A 12,715-nucleotide genomic window follows, 5' to 3' on the forward strand; every position below is an offset into this window, starting at 1 on the left:
CAAGAACCCTATGGAACCATATTCCCTATATAGTGCACTACTTTAGACCAGAGTCCTATGGAACCCTATTCCCTATATAGTGCACTACTTTTGACCAGAACCCTATGGCCCCACTACATAGGGAATAGAGTGCCATTTCCATACTAAAATACTACTCAGTATGAAGCAATGTACTGGGCAGGCAAGTGCTATGTGGATATTGGGCACCCTCCCTTCATTTGGAGCCCTAGTGTAGACATTCCACAGTTTGGTATGGTCGGGGGAACTAACCAGGAACTACCTCACTCAGCACTATGTTTCAGGAAGGGTGGGGGGGGCAGAGGGGGAATATGAGAGCAAGAGAGAAAGAGAGCAAGAGGGGGGGGGGACAGACAGACAGACAGACAGACAGACAGACAGAGCATACATGAGAGGGAGAGAGACGGACGGAGAGAGAGAGAGAGGCAAGGAGAGAGACCGAGAGAGAGAAACTAGAATGCTATTTGGCCCTAAACAGAGAGTACACAGTGGCAGAATACCTGACCACTGTGACTGACCCAAACTTAAGGAAATCCTTGACTATGTACAGACTCAGTGAGCATAGCCTTGCTATTGAGAAAGGTTGCCTTAGGCAGACCTGACTCTCAAGAGAAGACAGGCTATGTGCACACTGCCCACAAAATTAGGTGGAAACTGAGCTGCACTTCCTACCCTCCTGCCAAATGTATGACCTTATTAGAGTCAGAGATTTCCCTCAGATTACACAGACCCACAAAGAATTTGAAAACAACTCACATTTGGTGAAATTCCAGTGTGCCATCACAGTAGCAAGATTTGTGACCTGTTGCTACAAGAAAAGTGGGTAACCAGTGAAGCACAAACCCCAGTATAAATAGAAACCATATTTATGTTTATTTATTTTCCCTTTTGTACTTTAACTATTGGCACATTGCTATAACACTGTATAGACATAATGACATTTGAAATGTCTCTATTTCTTTGGAACGTTTGTGAGTGTAATCTGTTAATTTCTGATTGTTTATTTCACTTTTGTTTATTATCTATTTCCTTTACTTTGGCAATGTCAACATATGTTACCCATGCCAATAAACCCCACTGAATTGAGAGAGCGAGAGACAGAGATCAGAGAGAGGAGTTAATGGTACCCACCATATTATCCCCTCTATGAAGGCAGCATTCGAACACCATTTGTCTGAATAGAAAGCAGGAAACCAACATTGCTGCTGCCAGACTTAAAGACATCTCCATGTTTGCTTAGAGCCTGTATCCTTCCTTCTCCATGGCCATTAGTAGGAAACACTTTGTAGAGGGAGTTAGTGAGTGGTGGGGCTGAGAGGAAAACATTAAAGTACAAAGACAAGTTGGTCTGAAAATGCTTAAAGAAATGATGATTGGTGATTTTATACTGAGGCAGTAAGGAGGTTTGAAGTGACTATTAGAGCCATGCTGAGGCAGTAAGGAGGTTTGAAGTGACCATTGGAGCCATGCTGAGGCAGTAAGGAGGTTTGAAGTGACTATAAGAGCCATGCTGAGGCAGTAAGGAGGTTTGAAGTGACCATTGGAGCCATGCTGAGGCATTAAGGAGGTTTGAAGTGACTATTAGAGCCATGCTGAGGCAGTAAGGAGGTTTGAAGTGACCATTGGAGCCATGCTGAGGCAGTAAGGAGGTTTGAAGTGACCATTGGAGCCATGCTGAGGCAGTAAGGATGTTTGAAGTGACTATAAGAGCCATGCTGAGGCAGTAAGGAGGTTTGAAGTGACTATAAGAGCCATGCTGAGGCAGTAAGGAGGTTTGAAGTGATAACAGGAGCCATGCTGAGGCAGTAAGGAGGTTTGAAGTGACTATTAGAGCCATGCTGAGGCAGTAAGGAGGTTTGAAGTGACTATTAGAGCCATGCTGAGGCAGTAAGGAGGTTTGAAGTGACCATTGGAGCCATGCTGAGGCAGTAAGGAGGTTTGAAGTGACTATTAGAGCCATGCTGAGGCAGTAAGGAGGTTTGAAGTGACTATTAGAGCCATGCTGAGGCAGTAAGGAGGTTTGAAGTGACCATTGGAGCCATGCTGAGGCAGTAAGGAGGTTTGAAGTGACTATTGGAGCCATGCAGAGGCAGTAAGGAGGTTTGAAGTGACTATTGGAGCCATGCTGAGGCAGTAAGGAGGTTTGCAGTGACAACAGGAGCCATGCTGAGGCATTAAGGAGGTTTGAAGTGACAACAGGAGCCATGCTGAGGCAGTAAGGAGGTTTGAAGTGACTATTAGAGCCATGCCGAGTGAGACACAGACTAATGTTGGATTTTTAACCAACAAAAAAATTACTCTGAATTATCAAAAGGACATCACTTGAGAAATAGCTTCTGTTGGTCAAGCCAATAGGGTGGATTACATACACTTTCATTGTTGTTGACAGGATGGACAGCCACAGAGAGAGAGAGAGAGCGAGAGCGAGAGGTGCACTACTTCTGACATGGGGCCCATACACTAGGGTGCTATTTGGGACCTCACCAGCTAGTAGGCTAACACCATCACTTTACAGAGTCACATTGAACAATAAAGATCATTGTTTTCTAATCCATTTTTGGGGGGATTAATAATTTCTGTTACATGTAAATACGTTTTATTTTTATTCTTATAGGGTTAAAGCGATGATTTATTTTTTGCATGTGTAGCCGATGTGAAATTGCTAGCTAGTTAGCGGTGCTGCGCGCTAGTGGCGTTTCAATCGGTGACGTCACTCGCTCTGAGACCTTGAAGTAGGGGTTCCCCTTGCTCTGAGACCTTGAAGTAGGGGTTCCCCTTGCTCTGAGACCTTGAAGTAGTGGTTCCCCTTGCTCTGAGACCTTGAAGTAGGGGTTCCCCTTGCTCTGAGACCTTGAAGTGGTGGTTCCCCTTGCTCTGAGACCTTGAAGTAGTGGTTCCCCTTGCTCTGAGACCTTGAAGTGGTGGTTCGCCTTGCTCTGAGACCTTGAAGTAGGGGTTCCCCTTGCTCTGAGACCTTGAAGTGGTGGTTCCCCTTGCTCTGAGACCTTGAAGTAGTGGTTCCCCTTGCTCTGAGACCTTGAAGTAGTGGTTCCCCTTGCTCTGAGACCTGAAGTAGTGGTTCCCCTTGCTCTGAGACCTGAAGTAGGGGTTCCCCTTGCTCTGAGACCTTGAAGTGGTGGTTCCCCTTGCTCTGAGACCTTGAAGTAGTGGTTCCCCTTGCTCTGAGACCTTGAAGTAGTAGTTCCCCTTGCTCTGAGACCTTGAAGTAGTAGTTCCCCTTGCTCTGAGACCTTGAAGTAGTAGTTCCCCTTGCTCTGAGACCTTGAAGTGGTGGTTCCCCTTGCTCTGAGACCTTGAAGTAGTGGTTCCCCTTGCTCTGAGACCTTGAAGTAGTAGTTCCCCTTGCTCTGAGACCTTGAAGTAGTAGTTCCCCTTGCTCTGAGACCTTGAAGTGGTGGTTCCCCTTGCTCTGAGACCTTGAAGTAGTGGTTCCCCTTGCTCTGAGACCTTGAAGTAGTAGTTCCCCTTGCTCTGAGACCTTGAAGTAGTAGTTCCCCTTGCTCTGAGACCTGAAGTAGTGGTTCCCCTTGCTCTGAGACCTTGAAGTAGTGGTTCCCCTTGCTCTGAGACCTTGAAGTAGGGGTTCCCCTTGCTCTGAGACCTTGAAGTAGTAGTTCCCCTTGCCCTGCAAGGGCCGCGACTTTTGTGGAGCGATGGGTAACGATGCTTCGAGGGTGACTGTTGACGTGTACAGAGCGTCCCTGGTTTGCGCCCAGGTCGGGGCGAGGGGACGGGCGTAAAGTCTATACTGTTACACATGGTGTTGATAATGTTTGTTTATGTTGTTGCTATGGTCACACAGGCGGCTGTTGCCCTTGTGTGTGTGTGAAGGGCACTAGCCCAGGGCTATTCAACAAGCAACCCACCGTCCAGGGCCCAGATTCACAAAACACTTCTTATATGCAAAAAACAAGAAGCTTCTTAAAAAATAAAAAATAAGAAGTTCATAACATAGTAATAAAAATCTTAAGATATTGTTGAACTAACTTCTCATATCTTCTTACAAATGTTCAATTCCTTTCATGAGCTTTTTCTCTCACTGCCCTGAGTTTAAGACAAAGGTTTATCTTGGAATTAACAACATTTCCAATGACTTTATTTTCATGAATCTGATTTCTTCTTAACTTTTTGCTTAAGGAGAAACATAAGAAATAGCGCAACAAATGTTCCACAAACCTTTTTGAGGAATAGTAACTTTGCTTAACTTTCTTCTTAAATCTACTGGTTAATTAAGGGGAAAAATGGCAGACATTTCCTCTTAAAAAAGGTTTTGTGAATCCTCGCCCAGATCCAGACGGTTTATCAATTTAGAATGGCCCTTTGATCAATCCTGAACATTATTTTTTATTTTATTTTATTTTAGGCACACACAAAAAATCCCTGCAAAAATCCGATGTTTAGTGCCATAAGGAGATCTCGTTCAATATTCTCCAATGGGAGAATCTGTTTATCCCCATTAAGTGATGTCAATCAATATCACCCCACCTTTCCTGACCTTTCACTGCAGATGAGATCACAATACAGCCTGATACACCAGAGCTGTTCACTGCAGATGAGATCACTATACAGCCTGATACACCAGAGCCTTTAACTACAGATGAGATCACTATACAGCCTGATACACCAGAGCCGTTCACTGCAGATGAGATCACTATACAGCCTGATACACCAGAGCCTTTCACTGCAGATGAGATCACTATACAGCCTGATACACCAGAGCCTTTCACTGCAGATGAGATCACTATACAGCCTGATACACCAGAGCCTTTGATGAGTTTAAATCCACACTGAGGTGGATTTAAATTTGTTATAGGGACCGGTTCTCTGCTGATGCAGAGGGAGTGAGATTTATTCGCAGAAACTATAGTCAACAGATATGCCATGCATAAAAAGGTTTATATGTGTAAAAATAAATTAAAAACAAGACAGAGAAAATAGCGAAATGACAAAGATTTAGAAAATAGAACTGAATATGATGCTGGTCACCTGAGATAAAAATCAAATGTACTACAACAGGTGTAGTAGACCTTACAGTGAAATGCTGGATACAACAGGTGTAGTAGACCTCACAGTGAAATTATGAATACAACAGGTGTAGTAGACCTCACTGTGAAATGCTGAATACAACAGGTGTAGTAGACCTCACAGTGAAATGATGAATACAACAGGTGTAGTAGACCTTACAGTGAAATGATGAATACAACAGGTGTAGTAGACCTCACAGTGAAATTATGAATACAACAGGTGTAGTAGACCTCACAGTGAAATGCTGAATACAACAGGTGTAGTAGACCTTACAGTGAAATGATGAATACAAGAGGTGTAGTAGACCTCACAGTGAAATGCTGGATACAACAGGTGTAGTAGACCTCACAGTGAAATGCTGAATACAACAGGTGTAGTAGACCTCACAGTGAAATGCTGACTACAACAGGTGTAGTAGACCTCAACAGTGAAATGCTGAATACAACAGGTGTAGTAGACCTCACAGTGAAATGCTGAATACAACAGGTGTAGTAGACCTCACAGTGAAATGCTGAATACAACAGGTGTAGTAGACCTCACAGTGAAATGCTGAATACAACAGGTGTAGTAGACCTCACAGTGAAATGCTGAATACAACAGGTGTAGTAGACCTTACAGTGAAATGCTGAATACAACAGGTGTAGTAGACCTCACAGTGAAATGCTGAATACAACAGGTGTAGTAGACCTTACAGTGAAATGCTGAATACAACAGGTGTAGGTAGACCTTACAGTGAAATGCTGAATACAACAGGTGTAGTAGACCTCACAGTGAAATGCTGAATACAACAGGTGTAGTAGACCTTACAGTGAAATGCTGAATACAACAGGTGTAGTAGACCTCACAGTGAAATGCTGAATACAACAGGTGTAGTAGACCTTACGGTGAAATGCTGAATACAACAGGTGTAGTAGACCTCACAGTGAAATGCTGAATACAACAGGTGTAGGTAGACCTTACAGTGAAATGATGAATACAACAGGTGTAGTAGACCTTACAGTGAAATGCTTACTTACAAGCCCTTAACCAACAATGCAGTTTTAAGAAAATACTCCAATATATATATAATTAAAGAGCAGCAGTAAATAACAATATCGGGTCGAAATACAGCGAGGATATATACAGGGTGTTACGGTACAGAGTCAATGTGGAGGCTATATACAGGGTGTTACGGTACAGAGTCAATGTGGAGGCTATATACAGGGTGTTACGGTACAGAGTCAATGTGGAGGCTATATCCAGGGTATTACGGTACAGAGTCAATGTGGAGGCTATATACAGGGTGTTACGGTACAGAGTCAATGTGGAGGCTATATACAGGGTGTTACGGTACAGAGTCAATGCGGAGGCTATATACAGGGTATTACGGTACAGAGTCAATGCGGAGGCTATATACAGGGTATTACGGTACAGAGTCAATGTGGAGGATATATACAGGGTGTTACGGTACAGAGTCAATGTGGAGGCTATATACAGGGTGTTACGGTACAGAGTCAATGTGGAGGCTATATACAGGGGGTACCGGTACAGAGTCAATGTGGAGGCTATATACAGGGTGTTACGGTACAGAGTCAATGTGGAGGCTATATACAGGGTGTTACGGTACAGAGTCAATGTGGAGGCTATATACAGGGGGTACCGGTACAGAGTCAATGTGGAGGCTATATACAGGGGGTACCAATACAGAGTCAATGTGGAGGCTATATACAGGGGGTACCAGTACAGAGTCAATGTGGAGGCTATATACAGGGGGTACCAATACAGAGTCAATGTGGAGGCTATATACAGGGGGTACCAATACAGAGTCAATGTGGAGGCTATATACAGGGGGTACCGGTACAGAGTCAATGTGGAGGCTATATACAGGGGGTACCAGTACAGAGTCAATGTGGAGGTTATATACAGGGGGTACCGGTACAGAGTCAATGTGGAGGCTATATACAGGGGGTACCAATACAGAGTCAATGTGGAGGTTATATACAGGGGGTACCAATACAGAGTCAATGTGGAGGCTATATACAGGGGGTACCGGTACAGAGTCAATGTGGAGGCTATATACAGGGGGTACCGGTACAGAGTCAATGTGGAGGCTATATACAGGGGGTACCGGTACAGAGTCAATGTGGAGGCTATATACAGGGGGTACCGGTACAGAGTCAATGTGGAGGCTATATACAGGGGGTACCGGTACAGAGTCAATGTGGAGGCTATATACAGGGGGTACCGGTACAGAGTCAATGTGGAGGCTATATACAGGGGATACCGGTACAGAGTCAATGTGGAGGCTATATACAGGGGGTACCGGTACAGAGTCAATGTGGAGGCTATATACAGGGGGTACCGGTACAGAGTCAATGTGGAGGCTATATACAGGGGGTACCGGTACAGAGTCAATGTGGAGGCTATATACAGGGGGTACCGGTACAGAGTCAATGTGGAGGCTATATACAGGGGGTACCGATACAGAGTCAATGTGGAGACTATATACAGGGGGTACCGATACAGAGTCAATGTGGAGGCTATATACAGGGGGTACCGGTACAGAGTCAATGTGGAGGCTATATACAGGGGGTACCGATACAGAGTCAATGTGGAGGCTATATACAGGGGGTACCGATACAGAGTCAATGTGGAGGCTATATACAGGGGGTACCGGTACAGAGTCAATGTGGAGGCTATATACAGGGGGTACCGATACAGAGTCAATGTGGAGGCTATATACAGGGGGTACCGATACAGAGTCAATGCGGAGGCTATATACAGGGGATATTGGTACAGAGTCAATGTGGAGGCTATATACAGGGGGTTCTGGTACAGAGTCAATGTGGAGGCTATATACAGGGGATATTGGTACAGAGTCAATGTGGAGGCTATATACAGGGGGTACCGGTACAGAGTCAATGTGGAGGCTATATACAGGGGGTACCGATACAGAGTCAATGCGGAGGCTATATACAGGGGGTACCGGTACAGAGTCAATGTGGAGGCTATATACAGGGGGTACCGGTACAGAGTCAATGTGGAGGCTATATACAGGGGGTACCGATACAGAGTCAATGCGGAGGCTATATACAGGGGGTACCGATACAGAGTCAATGTGGAGGCTATATACAGGGGATATTGGTACAGAGTCAATGTGGAGGCTTTATACAGGGGATACCGGGACAGAGTCAATGTGGAGGCTATATACAGGGGGTACCGGTACAGAGTCAATGTGGAGACTATATACAGGGGGTACCGATACAGAGTCAATGCGGAGGCTATATACAGGGGGTACCGGTACAGAGTCAATGTGGAGGCTATATACAGGGGGTACCGATACAGAGTCAATGCGGAGGCTATATACAGGGGGTACCGGTACAGAGTCAATGTGGAGGCTATATACAGGGGGTACCGGTACAGAGTCAATGTGGAGGCTATATACAGGGGGTACCGATACAGAGTCAATGCGGAGGCTATATACAGGGGGTACCGGTACAGAGTCAATGTGGAGGCTATATACAGGGGATATTGGTACAGAGTCAATGTGGAGGCTATATACAGGGGGTACCAGTACAGAGTCAATGTGGAGGCTATATACAGGGGGTACCGGTACAGAGTCAATGTGGAGGCTATATACAGGGGGTACCGGTACAGAGTCAATGTGGAGGCTATATACAGGGGGTACCGGTACAGAGTCAATGTGGAGGCTATATACAGGGGGTACCGGTACAGAGTCAATGTGGAGGCTATATACAGGGGGTACCGATACAGAGTCAATGCGGAGGCTATATACAGGGGGTACCGGTACAGAGTCAATGTGGAGGCTATATACAGGGTGTTACGGTACAGAGTCAATGCGGAGGCTGTATACAGGGGGTACCGATACAGAGTCAATGCGGAGGCTATATACAGGGGGTACCGGTACAGAGTCAATGTGGAGGCTATATACAGGGGGTACCGATAGAGAGTCAATGCGGAGGCTATATACAGGGGGTACCGGTACAGAGTCAATGTGGAGGCTATATACAGGGGGTACCGGTACAGAGTCAATGTGGAGGCTATATACAGGGGGTACCGGTACAGAGTCAATGTGGAGGCTATATACAGGGGGTACCGGGACAGAGTCAAAGTGCGGGGGGCACCGGTGTTGAGGTAATATGTACTTGTAGGTAGAGTTATTAAAGTGACTATGCATAGATAATAACAGAGAGTAGCAGCAGCGTGGAAGAGATGGGGGGTGGGCAATTCAAAATGTCTGGGTAGCCATTTATAAATAGTTTTCTACGTGTAAATAAAAACAAAGGATGAAGATAATATTATAATTGTGTTTGTGCATTATAATTTATACCGGTTTTCGGAAAAGTAATCCCATGTAGAAAACGTGTGTCCCCGTAAATACCTTAAAAAAAACATCTGTCCCCTGTGAGAATATAGAAAAACCCTGCACTACCGCTGTGACTAGTGAGATTTTGACCGGGAACCCGGCGATATTCCTCTGACGGTCTGTAAAGCATTGAACAAAATCACAGGTAGCGCTGACCAAATCACAAGCTCATCCTATTAGTACAGTGAAAAGCCAAGGGAAATAGACCATACCTGAAGTTCTTACTTAAAGCCCATTCTAGCCACGTTGTTTCCTCTGCCTGCTTGACGCCCAGCGGCACACGGGCTTCATCCGCGTTGACGCGCGTTCCCAGGAGTTTCGTTCGGTAATTTGTTTAATCACCGGTTGGCATTCAAGCAGCAGGACAATGTAACCGGTCGTTAGTTACAATGTTTCCAAAAAAATGAATCATTCTTCTTCTGTCTTATCCGGATAAACTGTTCCTTGTTTTAACAGTTTACTATGAGCGCTCCTAGTTCTTGAAAATTGTAGTTTCACTGCTGGTTAAACGCATCAGTCCTATTCATTCAACGAAGGATCGTCTCCGCTTCAGCTGTCCGCAGGTGTCCAGGATAAAAACCGGTGTCGCGGGAGTCATCTGAATCCAACGACTGTTTCCGCGCGGAGGCAATAATATCATATCATTGGGGTCTGAACGAGTGACGGGTCGTCCGCGAACGAACGGCTCTTTTTGAACGGATCTTTTAAGTGGGAGACGATTCGCATCAGTGAAAGAGCTGTTCGTTTGGCTCCCTTATTTGAATACTGCTACTACTGCTGTTTGAGCTCAAAACAACGTTTTTCTGCAGATAAATTACAACATTTAAAGAGGGTGAATCCTCACTGCAGAAACAATAAATTTTAGGGAGAGCACGTCAATCTGGTCCACGCTGATTTGTTTCAGTGTTTTAAAAAAAACTTTTCTTACAGGCCAGATAAAAATGTATTTGAACGCGCATTTCACGATCTAACATAATGGTAGCCTACCTCCTGGGCTTTACATTGGAGATTTGCCCACCAAAAATTAAAGCATTTTTAAGGAAGAGCCGTTTGGAAGCCAAATGAGCCGGCTCTTTAACGTGAACGGAGCCAAACGGGCCGTCTCACCAAAAAGACTGGGAATGCCCATCACTAGTGTGAACTGCCTGGGGTTGCGCCGTGTGCGCGGTTCCTCCGTGTCCCGTCCCCACTCCTGCCTACGCTACTCAGCACTACTTCAATCACTTGCTGCTTGGATCCGCCTCTGCTCCTACCCTACCCACCACTCCAATCACTTGCTGCTCACTTGAGCACCAGAGCGTGTCTCTTCCCTTCTGCCCACGCCATAATATTGTAATCCAGAATATCAGGAAAATAGAGGTTTTGGCGATGAATGCATTTGTGGAAATGCTGACAAAAAATATGTTACATTTCTTCTAGAAATGGTCACACTTAGATTGTCAGCAAAAAAAATGCTCTGCTTTTTTAAAAGCACTTTGTGATAGGCTTTTAGAATAGGCTCCAGTCCTTCACTGCATCAAAACTCATTCGTATGTGGCTTTTGAGAAATTACTGTATGATTCTGTGTAACCAAATGTCTAATCCTAAATTTCAGTTATAGTAGAAAGAATATACAAATCTTTAATTATAGCTCTAGAATCACACGCTACTACTGTCTATCTATACCTCTGTCTGGTCTGGTCTGGTCTGTTCTGGTCTGTTCTGTTCTGAACCTATACTGCCCCCTGTCAGAGCAGGGAAGGTATTGCAGACAACTGAAATTTATAATTTAAATACTAGTCTCTGCCAGTCCTCAACAACCGGATGTTCCGGTTTTCAGAGGAAATGAAAAAAAAAAGCCTGTGACCTGGAATTCTGCTTTTGGACCTTAACTCCTCCTCCACAATTTCTGGATTGGTTGAACACTGCAGAAGAGACCCTCCCCCAAACAGTTTTTTTTCTTTCTAGCCAAGACCAGTATATAGGGGATGTTAGTGAGGTGTAATACTGAGTACAACTCGGGATAACCGGTAATACAAAAGTGATTGATTAGATATTTTATTGATCTAATGTTTAAATACCAATCACATTACACATTTAGTAATGACAGAATGCATTTTAAACTTCATGTGCAGTAATAATTTTTTGTATGGCGTAATATGACTTTGGGGCGGCAGGCCTAGTGGTTAGAGTGTAGAGGCGGCAGGTAGCCTAGTGGTTAGAGTGTAGAGGCGGCAGGTAGTCTAGTGGTTAGAGTGTAGAGGCGGCAGGTAGCCTAGTGGTTAGAGTGTAGAGGCGGCAGGTAGCCTAGTGGTTAGAGTGTGGAGGTGGCAGGTAGTCTAGTGGTTAGAGTGTAGAGGCGGCAGGTAGCCTAGTGGTTAGAGTGTAGAGGCGGCAGGTAGCCTAGTGGTTAGAGTGTAGAGGCGGCAGGTAGTCTAGTGGTTAGAGTGTAGAGGCGGCAGGTAGCCTAGTGGTTAGAGTGTAGAGGCGGCAGGTAGCCAAGTGGTTAGAGTGTGGAGGTGGCAGGTAGTCTAGTGGTTAGAGTGTAGAGGCGGCAGGTAGTCTAGTGGTTAGAGTGTAGAGGCGGCAGGTAGCCTAGTGGTTAGAGTGTAGAGGCGGCAGGTAGCCTAGTGGTTAGAGTGTGGAGGTGGCAGGTAGTCTAGTGGTTAGAGTGTAGAGGCGGCAGGTAGCCTAGTGGTTAGAGTGTAGAGGCGGCAGGTAGCCTAGTGGTTAGAGTGTGGAGGTGGCAGGTAGTCTAGTGGTTAGAGTGTAGAGGCGGCAGGTAGCCTAGTGGTTAGAGTGTAGAGGCGGCAGGTAGCCTAGTGGTTAGAGTGTAGAGGCGGCAGGTAGCCTAGTGGTTAGAGTGTAGAGGCGGCAGGTAGCCTAGTGGTTAGAGTGTGGAGGTGGCAGGTAGTCTAGTGGTTAGAGTGTAGAGGCGGCAGGTAGCCTAGTGGTTAGAGTGTAGAGGCGGCAGGTAGCCTAGTGGTTAGAGTGTAGAGGCGGCAGGTAGCCTAGTGGTTAGAGTGTAGAGGCGGCAGGTAGCCTAGTGGTTAGAGTGTAGAGGCGGCAGGTAGCCTAGTGGTTAGAGTGTAGAGGCGGCAGGTAGCCTAGTGGTTAGAGTGTAGAGGCGACAGGTAGGCTAGTGGTTAGAGGCAGGTAGCCTAGTGGTTAGAGTGTAGAGGAGGCAGGTAGCCTAGTGGTTAGAGTGTAGAGGCGGCAGGTAGCCTAGTGGTTAGAGTGTAGAGGAGGCAGGTAGCCTAGTGGTTAGAGTGTAGAGGCGGCAGGTAGCCTAGTGGTTAGAGTGTA

General features: G+C 45.7%; 1 protein-coding gene across 2 annotated transcripts in view; it reads right to left on the bottom strand.

The window, feature by feature from the left end:
• LOC110536484 (PDZ domain-containing protein 2) overlaps positions 1 to 12,715 on the bottom strand; it is a 264,553-nt gene that overhangs the window by 189,402 nt on the left and 62,436 nt on the right. The window contains exon 1 of one of the 2 annotated variants that reach the window (XM_036936524.1): positions 9,643 to 10,846. The exons of the other annotated variant lie outside the window; for it this stretch is intronic. The gene's annotated coding sequence lies outside the window, so the exon portion shown is untranslated. Of the gene's footprint in view, positions 1 to 9,642; positions 10,847 to 12,715 lie in introns of those variants that run through there. 2 annotated transcript variants of the gene reach the window in all.

The sequence above is a fragment of the Oncorhynchus mykiss genome, chromosome 11 (genome assembly GCF_013265735.2).
Source record: "Oncorhynchus mykiss isolate Arlee chromosome 11, USDA_OmykA_1.1, whole genome shotgun sequence".
Taxonomy (NCBI): domain Eukaryota; kingdom Metazoa; phylum Chordata; class Actinopteri; order Salmoniformes; family Salmonidae; genus Oncorhynchus; species Oncorhynchus mykiss.